This window comes from Notamacropus eugenii, chromosome 1 (genome assembly GCF_028372415.1).
Source record: "Notamacropus eugenii isolate mMacEug1 chromosome 1, mMacEug1.pri_v2, whole genome shotgun sequence".
In the NCBI taxonomy this organism is placed as follows: Eukaryota; Metazoa; Chordata; class Mammalia; order Diprotodontia; family Macropodidae; genus Notamacropus; species Notamacropus eugenii.
Genome location: NC_092872.1, coordinates 420121382 through 420139621, shown reverse-complemented (window position 1 = coordinate 420139621; position 18240 = coordinate 420121382).

Genomic DNA, 18240 nt, shown 5'->3' with positions numbered 1-18240 from the left:
ATCATATTCACATATCATGACTTTTTCAGCCATCCTTTAATTGTTGGGTATCACCTCATTTCCAGTTCTTTGCCACTACAAAAATCACTGCTATAAATATTCTTGTACATATAGGCCCCTTTCTTCCTTCTTTGATCTCTTTAGGGTATGACTCTAGTAGAAGTGATATCACTGAGTCAAAGGATATGCTCATAGTTTAAGAACTTTGGGGTTATAGTTCCAAATTGCTTTCCAGAATGACTGGTTCACAGTTCCATCAACTGTGCACTGATGTACCTGCCTTCCCAAATCTCCTCCAGCATGTCATTTTCTATTTTTGTCAACTGTGCCAATCTGATGGGCATGAGATAGACTGTCAAAGTTGTTTAAAATGTCATTTCTCCAATTATTAGTAATTCAGGTCATTTTTTCAGATAATGTTTGATAATTTGGATTTCTTCCTCCGAAGACTGCCTATTATATCTTATAACCACTTATCAGCTGGGGAATGGTTCTTATTCTAATACATTTGAATCACTTCCCTATATTTCTTAGTAATGACACCTTAATGCTTCTCTTCTAATTTTAATTGCATTGTTTTCATTTGTGCAAAATCTTTTTAACTTTATATAATCAACATTGTCCATTTTATCTTCGGTAATCCTCTTTATCCCTCATTTAGTCAGGCATTCCTTCCCTATCCAGAGATTTGACAGGTAATTTCTTTCTTGTTCTTCTGTTTACCTCTAAATTATGTACCCATTTGGAGTATATCTTGTATATACTCCAAGTATATTATCTTGGTATAGAGGGTGAGGCGTTGGTCTATACCTAGTTTCTGCTTAACTGCTTTCCAGTTTCCCTAAGTCTTTTTTCTTTTTAATCAAACAGTGAGTTTGATTAAACCCAATAGCTTTGGGTTTATCCCACATTAGGCTACTAGGTTTATTTGCTTTTGTATACTGTGTGTGTACCTAATCTCTTCCACTGGTCAATCTGTCTGTTTCTTACCCAGCACCAAATTGTTTTGATGATTACTACTTAGTTTGAGATATGGTACTGCTATGCTTCCTTTCTCCTCACCTTTTTGCATTATTTCTCAAGATTCTTGACCTTTTGTTCCTCCAGATAATTTTGTTATTATTTTTTCCTAGCTCTATAAGGTAATCCCTTAGTAGTTTGCCTGGTATGATACTGAAAAAGTGAATTAATTTAGGTGGAATGCCATATACATATGATGATCAAGTCTAACCCTAAAGAAGAGAGTAGGAAATATACTTCCCCCCTTTCTTTTCAGGACTGGGGACTACTATGGGTGTGAAACACTGCACAAATTGTCAGACTTAGTTACTGTATTGGTTAAATCTGATGAACTCTCCCCATCTTCACTTTCTTTGTTTTTAATCCTTATTCCAAGAGATGGCTTTTAAGAGAAGGGAGGGAGAAGGACATATTTGGAAATGAAATTATCAACAAAAGATATCAAAAACATTTTTAAAAAATTTATTTTTCCTCAAAGTTCAGCTCAGGTGCTTATTTCCTCCATGAAGCCTCCTCTTAACTTCTTTCCTAATCCTGATTCTCACCCCAACCCAGAGGTGACACCTACACTTTGTAGCACTCTCCCTTACATCACTGCTATTAGCCTCCCTGCCTTGCCTCTGCTGGACTATGAGCTACCCGAAGCCACGGCCTGGGTCTTATTCCACTTTACAGTTCTCTCATGGCCTTGCTTAATAGTTAACAAATGCTGGTTTAGTAAATGAATGGCTGGCTAACAAATACTAATTGATGTTGTGTTCCTTAACTCCATTTGCTCCTTTCTTAGACCTGATCAAAGTCACCAACCTTTCAGGGACTTTTACATCACTTAGGAGAAAAAACTATGTTGGTTTGTGATCATGTCTATTGAAAACATTTTGCAGTTTCTGGAGCAAGGAGGGTCTGCATTGGGAGAAAGAATGAAGTAGAACAAGCTTCACTGAAGTCCTCCGGAGCCTGGCTTTTGCTACAACTTCTACATTCTAGCCTCTTCTCTCCCCTGCTCCTAGGTCATTTGAATGGGTCTATTTTTATGTAATTCAGAGGAACTCCCTCTCCCCGCACAGTGGGATGAGGAGTTTCCTAGTAATCAGACTTAGAAAAAAAGATTTATGGGCTACCTTGATTCACCAGTTTTTTTTTTTTTGTTTTGTTTTTTTTTAAGGCCAGGAGGATTAAGTAATTCGCCCAGGGTCACATAGCTAGTAAATGGCTAAGGCTGGATTTGAACTCATGTCTTCCTGACTCCAGGGCTGATGCTCTATCCTTTGTGTCACTTAGCTGCCCCTATGGGCTAACTTGGGAGACAAAGAGTTCTGGAGGTCTTCAAGGACATGCTTGTCAGAGAGGGCACTAGCAGGTTGCACAGTGCCCAGTGCTTTGTAAACAGCAGGCACTTAATAAATGTTTGTTAAATTGGATGTAGTTCATGGGAACCTTTCCAAAGCTCCAGTGATGAGAAATGAATGACTTGACCCCATGACTTCCCTTCTCCTCATCTCACTGTAATAACTAAAATTGTTAGGAAGTTTTTCCTTGTATCTAGCCTAACTCTGCCTCATCTGATCTTCCTACCCACCCCTTCTAATTCTGCCCTCTGGAGTCAAATCGAACAATTCCATGTACATACACACACCTACATACACAGGCAGGCAAGTAAATATAGAGCACATAAATGCAGACATTCACACAGAGGCTCTAGCAGTATATCAGATTCCTTCATTAGATACCAAAGTGTCTTATTGTCCTGCCTTGGAAAGGGTACCCAGCCACTTGCTTCAATGGGGTTGACATGTTTGATGAGTACCAGGGTAAGTAAGGACACTTGCAAAAAGGGGTCCATGATGCTCAGAAGGACTCTCCCCAGAAGCTGATTGCCCAGGTTAGGTCTGAGACTTGGCCCTAAACTGGGCTCTCCATTCACCGGGAAATCACTGTTTTGCCCTTGGAGGCCTCATTATAGTGGCATCTTCTGGCATCTGTTTGAGCTTAATTACAGGTTAATTAGGAAACAGGGGACTGTGACTTTCTTCCTTTCTTCCAGCAATTTGGGATAAATTAACTGTGTCTTCCTGGGTTTGTGTTCTGAGAAGCAGAGATAGAGGTGCAGAGAAAGAGACCTACACAAAGTAAGATAAAAATAGAGAGACTCAAGCAAAGTGAGACAAAGGAGACAAGAAGAGAGGAGGTGGCCTTAGAACTGAAACTGGAAGGACAGATAGGCAGGATTTTAATAGTCGCCTTGGGGTGGGGGGTAATCAGGACAGCATTCTCTGTGTTCAGGAAATGGTGAGTTTTCTAAATTTGCTTGGCCCGCTTGGAGATTATGGCTGACCGAGCAAATGGATTCAGATGTAGGAGGACCTTGAATGCCAGGCTAAACAACTAAGTCTTTCTGCTGCCAGGCAGTGAGGAACCACGGCAGGTTCTTGAACACGAGAGTGATGTTCTTGGAGCTGTGGATGAGGAAGACGAGAGACTGGGGGAGATTTGTCAGATCGGTTTATTCTCCTCTATCCAAACCGCTGCCTTCCCTTCTAGCCTTCCTCTTCCCCCCGCCCCCACCCCCACCCCCAATCCCCACTCCGTAGTGCCAGGCAATCTGGAAGCTGCCGAAAATCCATCGTTGGGGCTGAAGGGGCTCCGAGGCCTCGGCAGGGAGTGCTCCCCAACCTCCGGCTGGGCTGCCCACTGCCCTGCTGACCAGCTTGCATCACCAGTGCTCGTCCCCAGCCTGGCTCTCCATGGAGCCTCCTCACTGGGATGAATGAAAGAGCTCATGAATATTCAGGCTTGGCAGGGCAGATCCCTTTCAGCGAAATCCCATCAGCGGGCTGGCAAGAAGGGAGGGAAGGACTCACTAAAGAGTGCGCTGAGGAGCGCGGTGTGCAGCGCTGCAGACGGGGGCTTCGCCAGAGCCTGACACCGCACACACGGAGCCCCAAATAAAGTTCCTTTCACTGGGGAAAGAATGAGGGGACGTGGATCCCCCCCGAGGGTTCCTATGGCAACGGCACCGCGGTGTCGGAGGAGGAGAAGGCCTGGGAGAGAGAAGAGCTGCGTAGGGTCTAAGAATAGAGCCGAGGACAGGGATGAGCAGGGCGGGGCAGGCTCTGTTTAATGAGACCCGTCAAACTTGAAGCCCGAAGGGACCAGGGGAGCAGGAGGCGCAGCCTGTGGAGAGAGGAGCCCAGGGCTGAGCTGGGGCTGGGGCGGAGTGTGCTTTCCTGGGCCACCTTCGGCACCCATGCCCACCCGGGGCTGTGGCACCCCTGTCTCCTCCTCCAGCCCCGCCCTGCCCCCGGTGGCCACCCACCAATTCGCCTTGAGAATCTTCCGTAGATACTGGGATGATGGAGATGGAAGGCTCTCTGGAGAAGCCTGGATTTTAAGGGAAACTGAGGTCTAGAGAGGGGATAGGACTTGACTGTTATCTTATGACTAATAATGACTAGCTGTGCTGGGAAATAGAACCCACGAATCCTGTCCCTCAGGCCGCAGTTGTGTCCCCTGAACCACCAACATCCTTTCCTCCCTCTCTCTACCCCACCCCCTCCACTTTTTATTGTTGTCAAGACTGGAGAGCAGGGTGCTTGTGGGAGCATGGGAATTGTTTCTATTTCACTTGTCCCTACCTCAGGCTCTCCGGGACCCTGATGGGCCAGGGTGGGGAAGGGGAGGATGGGAGTGTGGCTTGGCTCCCTTCAGGACTTACTTGGAGGACAAGCATGGTGGAAAGATTCAAGTCTCACTTCTGATGCTTACTATCACCGGACAAGACCCTTTCCCTTTCTATAGGCCTCAATTTCTTTATCCACAAAATGAAATGATTGGACTAGCTTAAAGGTCCTTTAAGGTCTGAGGTCCTTTCCAGCACTAAATTTGTGATCTTATGATTACATATTCCACAGGGCTTTTCTCTTATTTACAAGGCTCTGGGTGAGGGACAAACTTTTTCTTTCTCTCTCCAGTCTGTCTATCCATCTATCCACCCATCTACCTGGTTGACCAGTCTGAGAGAGTAATGTGAATCTGGATCCCTCACTCTCCTTCCTTGAGGGGCTAAGAGTTTTCCCAAAAGGTCATTTGAAAGTGTCAGAAAAATGCAATTCACTGGCCTCTGCTAGGTCTCCTAGGGAAAGAAGATCCTATCTCCTTATTGCTCCCTTTCCATCATCTTTATCCTTCTAGCTTATAACAGAAAAAGGAAAAAAAAATACTGTTCTACTTCTTTCTCACTGCCCACCTAAAAACTCACTTAAATGCTTGCTGAATGAATGCCACCCACCATCCATTGGGACTATGGTCCTTAACCAGTTACTACATTCATTTGGCATGCATATATTAAGCAGAACTCTGTGTTGGGCTCTAGGGGAGAAAATGTCTAGGCAACATTAAACACCCTGCCATCATGGACCTGCCAGTTTACTGGGAGATAAGACACAAAAAATAATGAAAATATATATTATATGTCAAATGTATTAGGGAGCTACTAGGTTCACAGACGCTCAACACAGGAAGGGATGTTGGAGATGATACAGACCAAGTACTTCTTTTTTTTAGAGATAGGTGAGAATTCAAACCCAGAGATGAGAAGTGACTTGTCTAAGGTGACACAGGTTATCATTGTCAGACCTGGGACTAGAATCCAGGCCTTGAGTCCAATGTTCTTCCTTGGTTTTCTCTCCCTGGTTTAATAAAACTGCTCATCTTTAACAATATCTCCTAATTACAGTGCCCTTCTCTGTCATCACCACCCTTTCTTTCTAATGAACAGACCATTAGCAAACAGAGCTGGCCCTGAAGCTTCTTTCCAAACTGCCTAAGCCTTTGGTAAAAAGGGATTTCAGTTTTTTGTTGTTGTTACAGTTGCTTCAGTCTTTTTAGACTCATTCTTAACAAAATAGTTGAGAAGTCCTCTTCTCACAAATGCTTACTCTGTTATCCCCCTCTGACCTTTTCTAATCACTGAAGTAAAGTTGGGATTACCAACTTCCTGGAGGGTAGTCGGTTCCTGCCAGGCGCTGTTTATCCTCTAACTTCAGACGAGATAACAGCAGGGATCTAGGATGGGCCAGGAGATATGGATCCAGGATCCAGGATCAGATTTGGATATAGCAGCACAATGCTGACAGGCAAGGAAACTCACGAAGAGCAGGGTAGACGTGTCCTGGATGTCAGAACCTTGGTCCATCATGGAGACTCAACAGCAGAAGCCCACAGCTGCCCGATGCCCAATAAAAAGGCCATTGTGTGTGATCTCCCTTCAGGATTGTGAGGCAAATGCAGAGTACTACAAAGGTTGAGGCAGTACATTCATTTATTTATCCATTCATTCAACAAGTATTTATTATCAATCCACAAACATGTATTAAGTGCCTACTGTGTGCCAGACACTGCGTTAGGGGCTATGGACATGCAGACAAAACAAGAAAGTCCCTGTCTTTTCCCTTTTCTTTTGGGGCGAAGCAACAAAAAAACAGATAAATACAGACAGTTCTCTTAACGCGGTCCCCAGACCTCCCCTTCCCTCACGAGGGTCCCCGCCCCCTCCGGGACTCTGCAGGGCCCGCAGCTGGAGCGGCTTCAGTGCCTGGAGCTGAGGACTTCTGGCTCCGGGTGTTTCTGCGGTTGCCGTAGCCACCCCTGCCAACCGCCCCCCGGGAGTTAAATTTGCATAATGCGAATTTATGTAAAGCAAGAGCTGTCTGCAAATATGAAATGTATACAAACACATAAAAAGTAATTTGGGGAGGCATTAACAAATGAAGGAATGGTGTAGGCTTCGTGTAGGAAGTAGGATTCAAGATGAGCTTTGGAGGAAACTATGGGTTCCATAAGGAGGGATGGAGGAGAGAGTGCACTCCAGGCATAGAAAACTGCCTGTGCAAAGGTATGGAGGCAGGAGGTGGATTGTTTTGTATGGGAAAAATCAAATAAATTAGTTTGGTTGGAACGTAGAATATATGAAAGTGTATAATGTGCAATAAATCGGAAAAGTAGGCCAAGGCAAGATAATTAAGAGCTTAAAAATTCAAAGGAGTCTAGAGGCAAAAAAAAAGGAACAAAAAATCTCCTAGAATTTCTTAAGCACACAAATTTACCTGTGCTTTAGGAATAGTCCAATTATGTGCATTTGTCATGCAACCAGTAGGCAATGAATCGGAGGGATGACAGATGGACTACCTCATTTACCAGCTGAATACCATAGGACCACGAATAGCCAATCAAAAGCCTGAAAACTTGGTGGACTGAGTCAAAGGTCCAGTTGTTCAGACAAAGAAGAATACTTGATTTTGTGTTCTGGTGTCCAGCAGATCTGAACTTGTGCTATGTAGAGAAAAAATGCGTGCACTGAATGACTAGATGAATGAACCATGTCTCCAACTCAGGAGGTTGCCACCAGGTGGTAGGGCATCCTCACAAGAGGGTCTTTGCCCAAAGAAATCTTAAAGCATATGGCACATGCTTCCCCAACTAACTGTAGTCTTCTCTACAAAAATGTAACTTTGTACCTTACGATTACATAGATTTGTAAACCTCACCCTATAAGAGATGAATAAAAAACAGGAACAAGCCTGAAAAGAAATAGAAATCCCTAAACATACAGGGAATCTCTAAGGTCTTAGTGTACTTTTAACATTCAGTAGCTTAAAAAGCTTTTTAAACTTTAATAACTTAAAACCATGACTTTCAGGACACCAGGAATAATGTAGCCAGTCAATATTGACTGGTATTAATTTCTGCTTTAAAACAGCTAAGGTTGCAAACTTTTAAACTGGACTCATTTTTTAGAATCAGAGATCTTCCCGGGCTTTGGAGACTCAGTGCTCCAGTTTTTGAGGCTACGGAGCAGGTGGGGGGCAAAAATGTGGACTCCACAAAAGTCTTCCGGTTTCCTTCTGCTGCCTATTGGTTGCCTACAAACATACATGTCTCCCCCATCCTACACACACACACACACACACACACACACACACACACACACACACACACACACACACACACTTCTCTAGATCCTACCCTCCCAGTTAACCTCCAGTCTCAGCTCCCTTTCTTTGCCAAACTTCTTGAAAAACTACCTCCTCTCACCCACCTCTCCTCTTCCTCTCCTCTCCCCATGGTTTAAAGCCTTTGTGATATGTTTCTGACCTCTTTCAGAAATCACCAAGGATCTTTGCATTGCCAAACCTAATGGCCTCTTCTCAGTACTCATTCTTCTTCACCTCTCTGCAGCCTTAGACACTGGTGCCCCCCCTCTTTTCTTTTGAAGGCTCTCTCTTCTCCTGGTTTTCATGACACTGCCCTCTCCTGGTTCCCTGCTTCCTTCTCCATATCCTTCACTCATTCATTGTTACACCCACCAGGTGTGCTCCAACGTTCTGTCCTGGGTCCTCTTCTCCCACCTCTCTACTCTTCATCAATCAATTAACCTTTATGAAGCATCTCCTATGGACCAGATGCTATGCTAAGCTCTCTTTCTCTTATTAACCTGATGAGACGATCATCTCTATTCGAATGATTCCCAGTCTATATATCCAAACTTAAATTCTCACCTGAACTCCTATCTTACATCATTTCTTATTAGACACTTTGATAGTATATTTTTCCAATTACGCATAAGGACAAATTTTAACATTCATTTTTTCTGAGATTTTGAGTTCCAAATTTTTCTCTCTCCATCCTCTCTCCCCACCCTAAGATGGTAAGCAATTTGATATAGATTATATATGTGTAACCATGTAAAACATATGTCCATAATAGTCATGCTGTGAAATAAGAAACAGAACAAAAGGAAGAAACGACAAAAAAATAAAGTGAAAATAGTATGCTTCAATCTGTATTCATATTCCACTATTTCTTTCTCCAGATGTGGCTCTCTGAGTCTTTTGAAATTGTCTTGGGTTATTGTATTGCTGAGAAGAGCTATGTCTTATTAGACACATTGATCTAGATTTTCCATAGGTAGCTCAAACTCAATATGTCCCAGAGAGAGCTCATTATGTCCTCATGCCCACCCTAAAACCACCCTTCTATCAACATTCCCTATTCCTATTGAGGGCACTACCTCCCAGGCCCCCTGGGTTCACAACCTCAGTGTCATTCTTAGCTTCTCGACTCTTGATCACTCACCTGTCCAATCAGCTGCCAGGTCCTGTCTTACAGTATCTCTTGTCTCTGTCTCCTCCTCATCCCTCCTACAACCACCACCCTCATCATCTTTCACCTGAACTAGTTCAATAGCCTCCTAATTGGACTCCCTTACTCAAGCCTCTCCCCACTCCAATCCTTCCTCTGTACAGCTGCTGAAGGGATTTTTTCTATATTCTATGTAGATGGAGGAAATGCAATTTGAAGTCTAAGTAGTTAAATATTTACTATATTCTATATTTTTTCTATATTCTGACCATGTCACCCTCTCCCTACTTGATAAACTTCCTATTATCTCCAGGATTAATTACAAACCTGGAGCAGCGGATAGAGGGCCAGGCCTAGTGTCAGACTTCCTTCTCCTCAGTTACTAACTAGCTGTGTGATCCTGTGCAAGTCATTTAACCCTGTTTGCCTCAGTTTCCTCATCTGTAAAATAAGCTGGAGAAGGAAATAGCAAACCAGGATCTTTGCTAAGAAAACCCCACAAGGGGTCATGAAGAGTCAGATGTGACTGCAATGACTAAAGAATATCAACAAATTATAAACCCCTGCCTTTGGTATTTAAAGCTCTTCACAACCCAGACCTTTATTTTCCTTCAAGTCTCCTTGCACCCCACTGCCCTATTCCCCCATGCACTCAGTGATCCTGTCCTACTGGCCTTCTTGTGTCCATCTCCGCACTGCCTGACTCTTTCTTGAAGAAGTCATGTAGCTGTTCTGTTTTCATTTCCGTAACTGCTCTGAATATTAAGGATTGGTGTCACCTGACTGCCTAACTCTGGACCTTTGAATCCTCAAGGGTAGAATCTCTCTTCTCGGTTCAGACACTGCTCCTCTCTTCCTAAATACCTAATTCCTAATAAAGCCTCATCTTGTCTTTTCATCATTCCTCTATTTTTCCTCTCCCAGTCAGAATAAAGTCCAGAAACAACAACTACGTTTCTTCCCCTATGCCACACTGTAGTAAGGCCTTCGGGGCAGGAACTAGCTCTCTTAATTATTTTATGTCACCCACAGTGCTTACTTAGCACAGAGCACAGTACATAAGTCCTTAATAACACTTGCCAATTTGATTGTTTTAGAGACCACTGTGTTGTGGGAAACTAGCCTAGGAGACAGAGGGCCTGGGTTCTAATTTCAGGTCTGCCACTAAGTCACTGTGGAACTTTGAGTATATCTCTCCCACCTCTCTGATCTTCAAGTTTCTTCAGTTTCTGATCTATCAGTAAAATGTGGCTGTTGGAGTAGATAATCCCCTCTTGCTCCATCATTCTGTATACTGAGGTCCCTCTCAGCTCTGACAGTCTATATTGCCTATGTCCCAAGAGCCCTTCCAGAACCGATACTATGACTTTCCATCTTAAATCACTACAACTCTTCCAAATCTCAGGTGTTATTGTAAATCTTTCCTATGTCCCCAATCCCTTATGAACCCTTATCGACCACCACCCTCCATTCTCCCTGGGGAGACCTTCGTGAGACAGGAGGGAGGGTATAGAACCCTTTATGGTTCAATTCTTGGATTTCTCAGGGACAATTGCAATAGACAATATCTTGAATTCATATCCTCCACTTTTCTTAGGAAGACTCAAGCTCCCTCAGCCATATCATCCAATCTGTCCTCCTAACTGCCAATGCAAAGATTCGGATTCTAGGATCATTTTATTTAGTTTTACAAGTAAAGAATTAAGAAGAGAGGGTGACTTTTCCAAGACCACACGAGTGAGTCAGTAGTTGGAGAAAGACTATGTCAGACAGTTGGTATAGATTTGTTGTTGTTTAACCATGTCCTATTCTTCATGACCCCATTTGGGGTTTTCTTGGCAAAGATACTGGAGTGATTAACCATTTCCCTTTCCAGTTCATTTTCCAGATAAGGAATTGAGGCAAATAGGGTTAAATGATTTTCGCAGGGGCACTTAGTCAGTAAGTGCCTGAGGCCAGATTTGAACTCAGGAAGATGAGTCTTCCTGACCCTAGGACCAGTGTTCTACCCACTTCCTCACCTACCTGCCCCTGGTAAAGATGAGCTACTATGTATAAGGATTTGCAGAATTTGAGTATCTCATGTGAAATAGATAACAAAAAGGCAAAACACATATTCTGGTTAGAATTCCAAAGCAAGGCAAAGAGCCTTAATCGATTAGGCTTGGAAATAGAAGGGTAAACAGAAACACAATTTGTGAATTCATGCCCAGGTGAAGAATTAAAAAAAATATATCCCAGAAATGGCAAGGTTGGAGTTGTCTAAGGAACATCAACTCGCCCACCTCCAGCATGGTGAGGAGATAGAGGAAATGCAATTTGAAGTCTAAGTAGTTATTGAGGATGTGACATCTGGGCTGTGTGGGTGAGCTGCAACCACAACATGGGAATGTCGGCTGCAGTGATGAGTATAGGAAGTGTTGGGAAAATCCATGTGGGGAGGGGGGGCAGAAGAAGAGGGGAAGGACTTGGAGATAGAAAGTAGGAATAGAAGGGAGAATGTGATTAAAGGGATATAAGGGGGAAGTTGGAGAGAGAAAGTGGAGAGATGAGAAAAAGAGGAAGAGGAAGGGGTATAAGAAAAGATGGGAGATGGAGGAAGAAAGGAAGTAGAGAAGAGGATGACTGAGGAAAAGAAGGGAGAGACAGAGGAAGCAATGGTGGAAGGGAGAAGCTCTCTTGAGATTCTTGCTCTGAGAATTAGTTACAAATCATATGAAATGGGAAGGGGGAGGCAATAAACATTTATATGACACCTACTATGATCCAGGCACTGGCCTAAGAGCTTTACAAATAACTCAACTGATCCTCACAATAATCTGGTGAACAGCAACTCTGTGAGACAGCTGCACTTTACAATTGAGAGAACTGAGGCTAACAGAGGTAAGCCTCCATGACGGACACATCCATTCCTGTCCAGTCTTCCTTCTGTCTAGTCACAGAATGTTACAGCTGATCTGTGGGGTCCAAAACTCTCCAATCTACAATAAAAGAAACTGAGGCAGAGCTCCAAGTCAATTGCACTTTATTAAAGGGTCTGTGTACCCCTCAGATCTTCCCCATAATCTGAAATGCTGCTTTTCCCCAGAGCCTTACTTTTATAGGGCTTGATACTCGGACACTTGAAAGAGGCAAAGTGAAACACAGTCTTATTGGTTGATAGACCTTGTTCGTGACTTTCCAGGAGGGCCAGAAATGATGCATCAGCATGGGTGGTCACAGGATGGGCAAGAGTGTGACCCAAGATACAAAAATAAATTGGAGGACTTTCTATAATTTAGGATAACTCACCCATACTGGTCTTGGTCCTGCACTTATTAGCCAAAAGGAATTCTTCTGGTCAGCATTCTTGAGTTAGGCAAGTGAATTTGATAACAGGTTAGTGAACAGTGAACTTAAAGCTTGTCATTTAAAGTTTGTGATATATTATAAGGAAGAACATATCTAATTATCCCTAAATATATGTAAAATATGTATTTATGTATTAATGTATTCCTGTACTAATATTAGTTAACTGAAGTGACTAAATGTATATTACTAGATGAGTATATCACTAATAATTGCTAAGGATCATTACCCCATGGCATCACACTGAACTGATTAATCGTGATTGGAATAAAATAGGGGTCTGATAAATCATTCCTCTCATTCCAAGCTCACCAGGTCCAACTCTCATTCTATAGCTGTGGAAACTAAGGTTCAGAGATGACTCATCCCAAACTATAGAGTTAGTGGCAGTGTTGGGGAAAGAACCCATGCTTCCCAGTCCCCAGGCCTAGACTTACTACTGTACCCTAAAGAATAGCTAACCAATTCTTTTAATAAGCCTATATTTTCAAATGATAGGGTCTCTCCATAGAGGCAGAATTTAATCTTCTCTTTTCCAAGGTAACCAGTCCCCCACCTCCTTTGACCTTTTCATACATATTCTGATGGGGCAGCTAGGCAGAATTTAATCTTCTCTTTTCCAAGGTAACCAGTCCCCCACCTCCTTTGACCTTTTCATACATATTCTGATGGGGCAGCTAGGTGGTGCAGTGGATAGAGCACCAGTGCAGGAGTCAGGAGGACCTGAGTTCAAATCTCACCTCAGACACTTGACACGCACTAGCTGTGTGACCTTGGGCAAGTCACTTAACCCCAATTGCCTCATCTTGAGTCATCTCCAGTCACCCTGATGAATATCTGGTCACTGGATTCAGAAGGCTCTGAAGGAGAAGTGAGGCTGGTGACCTGCACAGCCCTCCCTCGATCAAAACAAAGTTAAGTGCAAGTCATGTCATTATTTCTCTGATAGCATGGTCTTCTTTGGCAACGAAGGATGAACACACACACACACACACACACACACACACAAACACACGTTCTGATAGATCTTAACTTGTGTTGAGTTCTTACACAATTTCTCCCTAACAACTAACCTCTAAGGCAAATGCAGACATAACTAACCTTGTTTGTTTTCAGTTAAGAAAATCAAGACATAGAAAGGTGAAGAGACTTTCCTAAGGTCATCCAAAAAAGTGAATGACAGAATTTGAAACCAGTGCTCCTTCCATGAAACCAGCCTGATAATTCTGCCCTTCCAAGGTTTCAGGTAGACTCAAGGGGAGGCTATATGTCCAGGGGTCAAAGTGACCTCCAACTTGACCTGACAGGAAGCTCCTGGCCTTAGCCCTGGTCAGCCTCCAGATGTGCAAGGTAGAGGCCCAGGAGAAAAGGTGGGAGAGGAGAACAGCAGAGTTAGGCTGGTTTGGGGGTTAAAAAGACATGAAAGGTCAAAGCCATAGCTGGGCTCTGAGCTGAAGTGTGTAAGTACAAAACCAGCCTTAAATGCACATGTGGTGTTGCATAAAATTTGCATGCTAAGCCACTGATATAAACTAAAATAACCTAGATGGACGGGGCGGGTGGCCTAGGAGACAAACAGGGAGCAGCTTAAATGATCATTGTGACTTCACCCAAGATGAATAAGGGACAGACATATATTCTCTCTATCCCATTTAGATGGGATCACCAGCATGCATAGTAGATACATGCAGACAATTAACACATGCACATAAAAACTATTTGCATTTACTCAAAAGTATTACAGACTCTCAGAATGTCAGAGCTGGAATAGTCCTTCGACACCTCATTTTTACAGATGGGGAAACTGAACATATAAGGAGGGAGAGACTTGGGCAGGGCCACACAACAAATTAGTATACAAAGTTCAATTTAAAATCTCCAGGCAATCTGAGAGGGGAAATCCTAATGGACTCAGATCCCTTTGAGTCTCACCTTGAAAATTGTCCCGTATACCCTAACTCACTGCTAGCCCTTGTTCCTACCCCCACCCCCCCAAAAAAAGAAAACTTGGCACACTTGATACCCTTCTGACTTTAACGAATATGTAATCAAGACTGGACTTATTTCTACCATAGGGACAGATTTAGTGATGACTCACCAACAGACATATGGTCACCAATCACTGTCCTTCTCATTCATTCAGACTGGGCATTTCTCCACATGGTCTGTGCTCACATCTGAACACAGTAACTATCCTGACAGCTAGACTATTGATTCATCCCTTTTCTGGTTCCTAGGGATCTGGTCTATTAATTGGACAATTCACCTATTGCCCATGATGACCAAACATAATAGCATCTGGTTGTGAGATAGGCTGATGCTAGCATCCCTGCTTTCCACTTTGTGGGGACTTCTTGCCTTGCCCTTTCTGGGGACACTCAGTTTAAATACAAAGATAGAGTTGGTTTCAAGCTGTGCAGCTCATTCTCATATCACTCCCCTGCTCTGGAACCAACAATTGTTCCCTATTGCCTGAGACATCAAAAATTGGTATTGAAAGTCCCCCCCAGTTTGGTTTCTTGACAGCTTACTCCTCTAACATACTCAAGGGCCTCCATTTGACTGATGCTTAAAGGGATTCAGTGGCAGAATCTATATTTTCCCATCAAAGAAGAAACTTGGCACCATTATATTCCTTTTGATAGAAATCATTATGGTCAGTAAGCCTGGAGGCCTCGATTTACCCACACCAGGTTAGAGATTGGGAGTTAACCCACAGTAGCACCTGTCCATGGTTGTTTTTGAGTCCCCTGAAGAATCAGCCTGTGGCAAAGTCTATATTTCATAGGCTCTGGGCATATCCTTGCATTACAGCAGCTAATGAAAATAAAATAATGAAGAGGTTAGACAAGGCAGTTGGGTACAGCACATCTCTTGAGGAGCCAAAAGACCTAGACCTAGGCTCAGGTCCTGGCACTATCTCAGAATAGCTGTGTCCTTGGGAAAGACAATTAACCTCTGGTACTTATTTATAAAATGTGTAAGTACTTTCCCTGCCTCAATAGGGATGTTGAGAGATAAATTAAATGAGATGATTATGTTCTCCACCCAAAAGACATAAGACAAGAGGAAAAACAAATCAATGTGAAGCCAAATTAAAAACTGAAAGGACACAATCTATAACAAAATTAATTTCATCCTTCATCATTTCAAGGCGCTTTGCAATGGGGGCCTTTTAAAACCTAACAATGCTGTGCTAATGCAGCAACTTCCAACCTCTGGCTTCCTCCAGAACTAAGTGGACAGAAAGCCCAGAAGGGAGGTTGCATCATACTCCTGATTAGGCCTGCTAAGGAGAACAGAGGAGATAAATGAACACAACCATTTGGCACCGTTGACTATGGAGATGATCTACAAGGCAAAGCCTGTCTCACTGGGAGCTTAATGATGAAATAAGCCTCTTAAAGCCCCACAGTGACAACATACCATGACTGGGCAAATCTTTCAAGATGTCTCTGCGGGACTATACATTGAAAGTTATTTTTAAAAGCTTAAGACAGCTGTCATCAGTCTTACACATATGGATTTTGGTCCATGGTGGTGGAAATACAACCCTTGCCTCTCCAGTAGAATGGTCGGGGGCACACAACCAGAGCTGCTCCCCCCCTCCCCCCCGACTAAGTCTGCATTCAGTAACTTTTTATTGGCAATATACTCTGCAGTGGTCAAATTGTACCTGGAATTGTGTTCAGTTCTTATACCAAATTTTAGAAGGAACATCATCAAGCTGACTCACATGTGGAAAAAAAAGGCTACCAGGAAGTTTAAAGAACCAGAGATCTTTTGCTGTGGCTGCTGCCAAAGCTACAGTAGCCATGGCCATCTGCTGCCCTGTGGCAGGGTCCCAAAAGTCACCACAAATGTTTCTAAGCCTCAAAACTGCCACTGGGGATGCTTGACCAAGCACAAAGTCTGTGAGACATGATTTGGGATGGGTGTTTGCCCCTAGTGAGAGACCATATTATTTTTAAGGGTTTCCAAGAAAGAGAGAATTCAAGTTCATAAAAAAAAAAAAGGACTAATCTCAATCCTGCCTCTCTTTCCCACCTATCCAATAAAGACTTGACAAATAAAAAAAAAAATTGAATAATTAAAAAAAAATATTGGAGATGTTTTGTCCAGTGAGAAAAACTATTAGTCTATGTAAGAAGGGCATTGCCACCATAGGATGCTGCAGTGTAGTCTAGTTCAAAGAACTACCTCTGTGCTATGGTGAAGAACCCTGGATTTGAAGTCACAAGACCTGGCTTCAAATCTACCTGTGTTACTTGGGACAAGTCATTTGCCTTCTGGACCTCAGGTTTCCTTACCTGCAGAATGAAGGACATGGTTTCAATCACCACTAAAATTTCTTTCAGCTCAAAATCTTCTGATCTTCATTCAAATATCAGACTTAGAGAATCCTATTTTGGGGAGATACCAGAGAGGTCATATTGTTCATTCAACAACTTGATTGATAGATAAATCTCCTCTATAAAATCCTTGACTTCTGAGGTCCCTTCCAATTCTAAGAGTTATGATTCATTTTACCTTTGGCCCACTAAGTATACATTGAAAATAATAATGTTAATTGTTATGATTCACATTACCTTTAGCCCACCAAGCAGTTTTTATGACAAAGTACAGCAACTCTTACTACTTGTTCTTGACACAGTATTATTTCCAATTTTCCAAAGAATTAGAAAGTGGTACAAACAGAAGGACCTTGGTTTAGTAAGCACTAGCTCCAGGAAATACTTAAAGGTGAATTTGGTAGTGTGAAGATTCGGCAGTCAAGGGACTGGGACTCTTAGGAACCTCTAGTCACCTTTCTCCTTTGGGTGGGGCCCTCTAGGCTGTCACTGAGCAACTATGCCCTATTTTTGACTCCTCCATCCTGCACCCACCATAGGAACAAGCACACAGCAGAAGAGTGGACAAGCCTGCAAATTGGATTTACAAAATTAAAGAACGAGAAGAGTTCAATGGAAAGAAGGTATTCAAAAACAAGATGAATAGGTCCAAAGACAGGATGTCTCAAAGACATCTGTGCAAGCAGATACAGTCTGAAGCAAAAGCTTCTGCGAATCTCTGGGTGGAGAGGGTTCTCATCCTATCCTTCCAGCTGACAGCCACCATCCACCAAGGCAGGAAATCCTAACATCCCTCTTCCCTTTAAAGCCTACACTACTTAACGGGACTTGTTCTCAGTGTATCCATTGCATCTACTCTGCATTTCCTCCCTCCCCATCATGCAGCAGGGGCTGAAGTCTGTTTGACCAAAATCTGGTGGACTAAAGAGTACACAGCAGACTGCTACGCTGCAGGAACATTAAATAATATTTACAACAGGAGGATGGGAGGAAAGTCATTGCTCATAGATAGAGATCAGCTGTAGGGTAGGCACTCTGCTGATAGAGTGCTATGGAATTGGCTTGAACAAGGCTTGGGAACAGTCATTATTTGTCACAAGGTAGCCGAGTGGGTCAGAAAAGTAGTCCTGTTGATTTTGTTAAAAACATAAACAAACCAGTTTTACAAATACATCCTAAGCCTGTAAGGTTTGTGAATTTGTCTTTTCAAGGCATTCTCTCCTCTCCAGCTTCACTTCTGTAATAATCTGGTTTCTCAATACTAAGGGAAAAAATTAAAAGCCTATAAGTTAAAATATTATTTAGAAAAGCAGGCAGGGAATATTGGATGTATTTCTAACTTAGCTCCTGTTTTATGCGTTCCTTTCTATCCACAAAATGG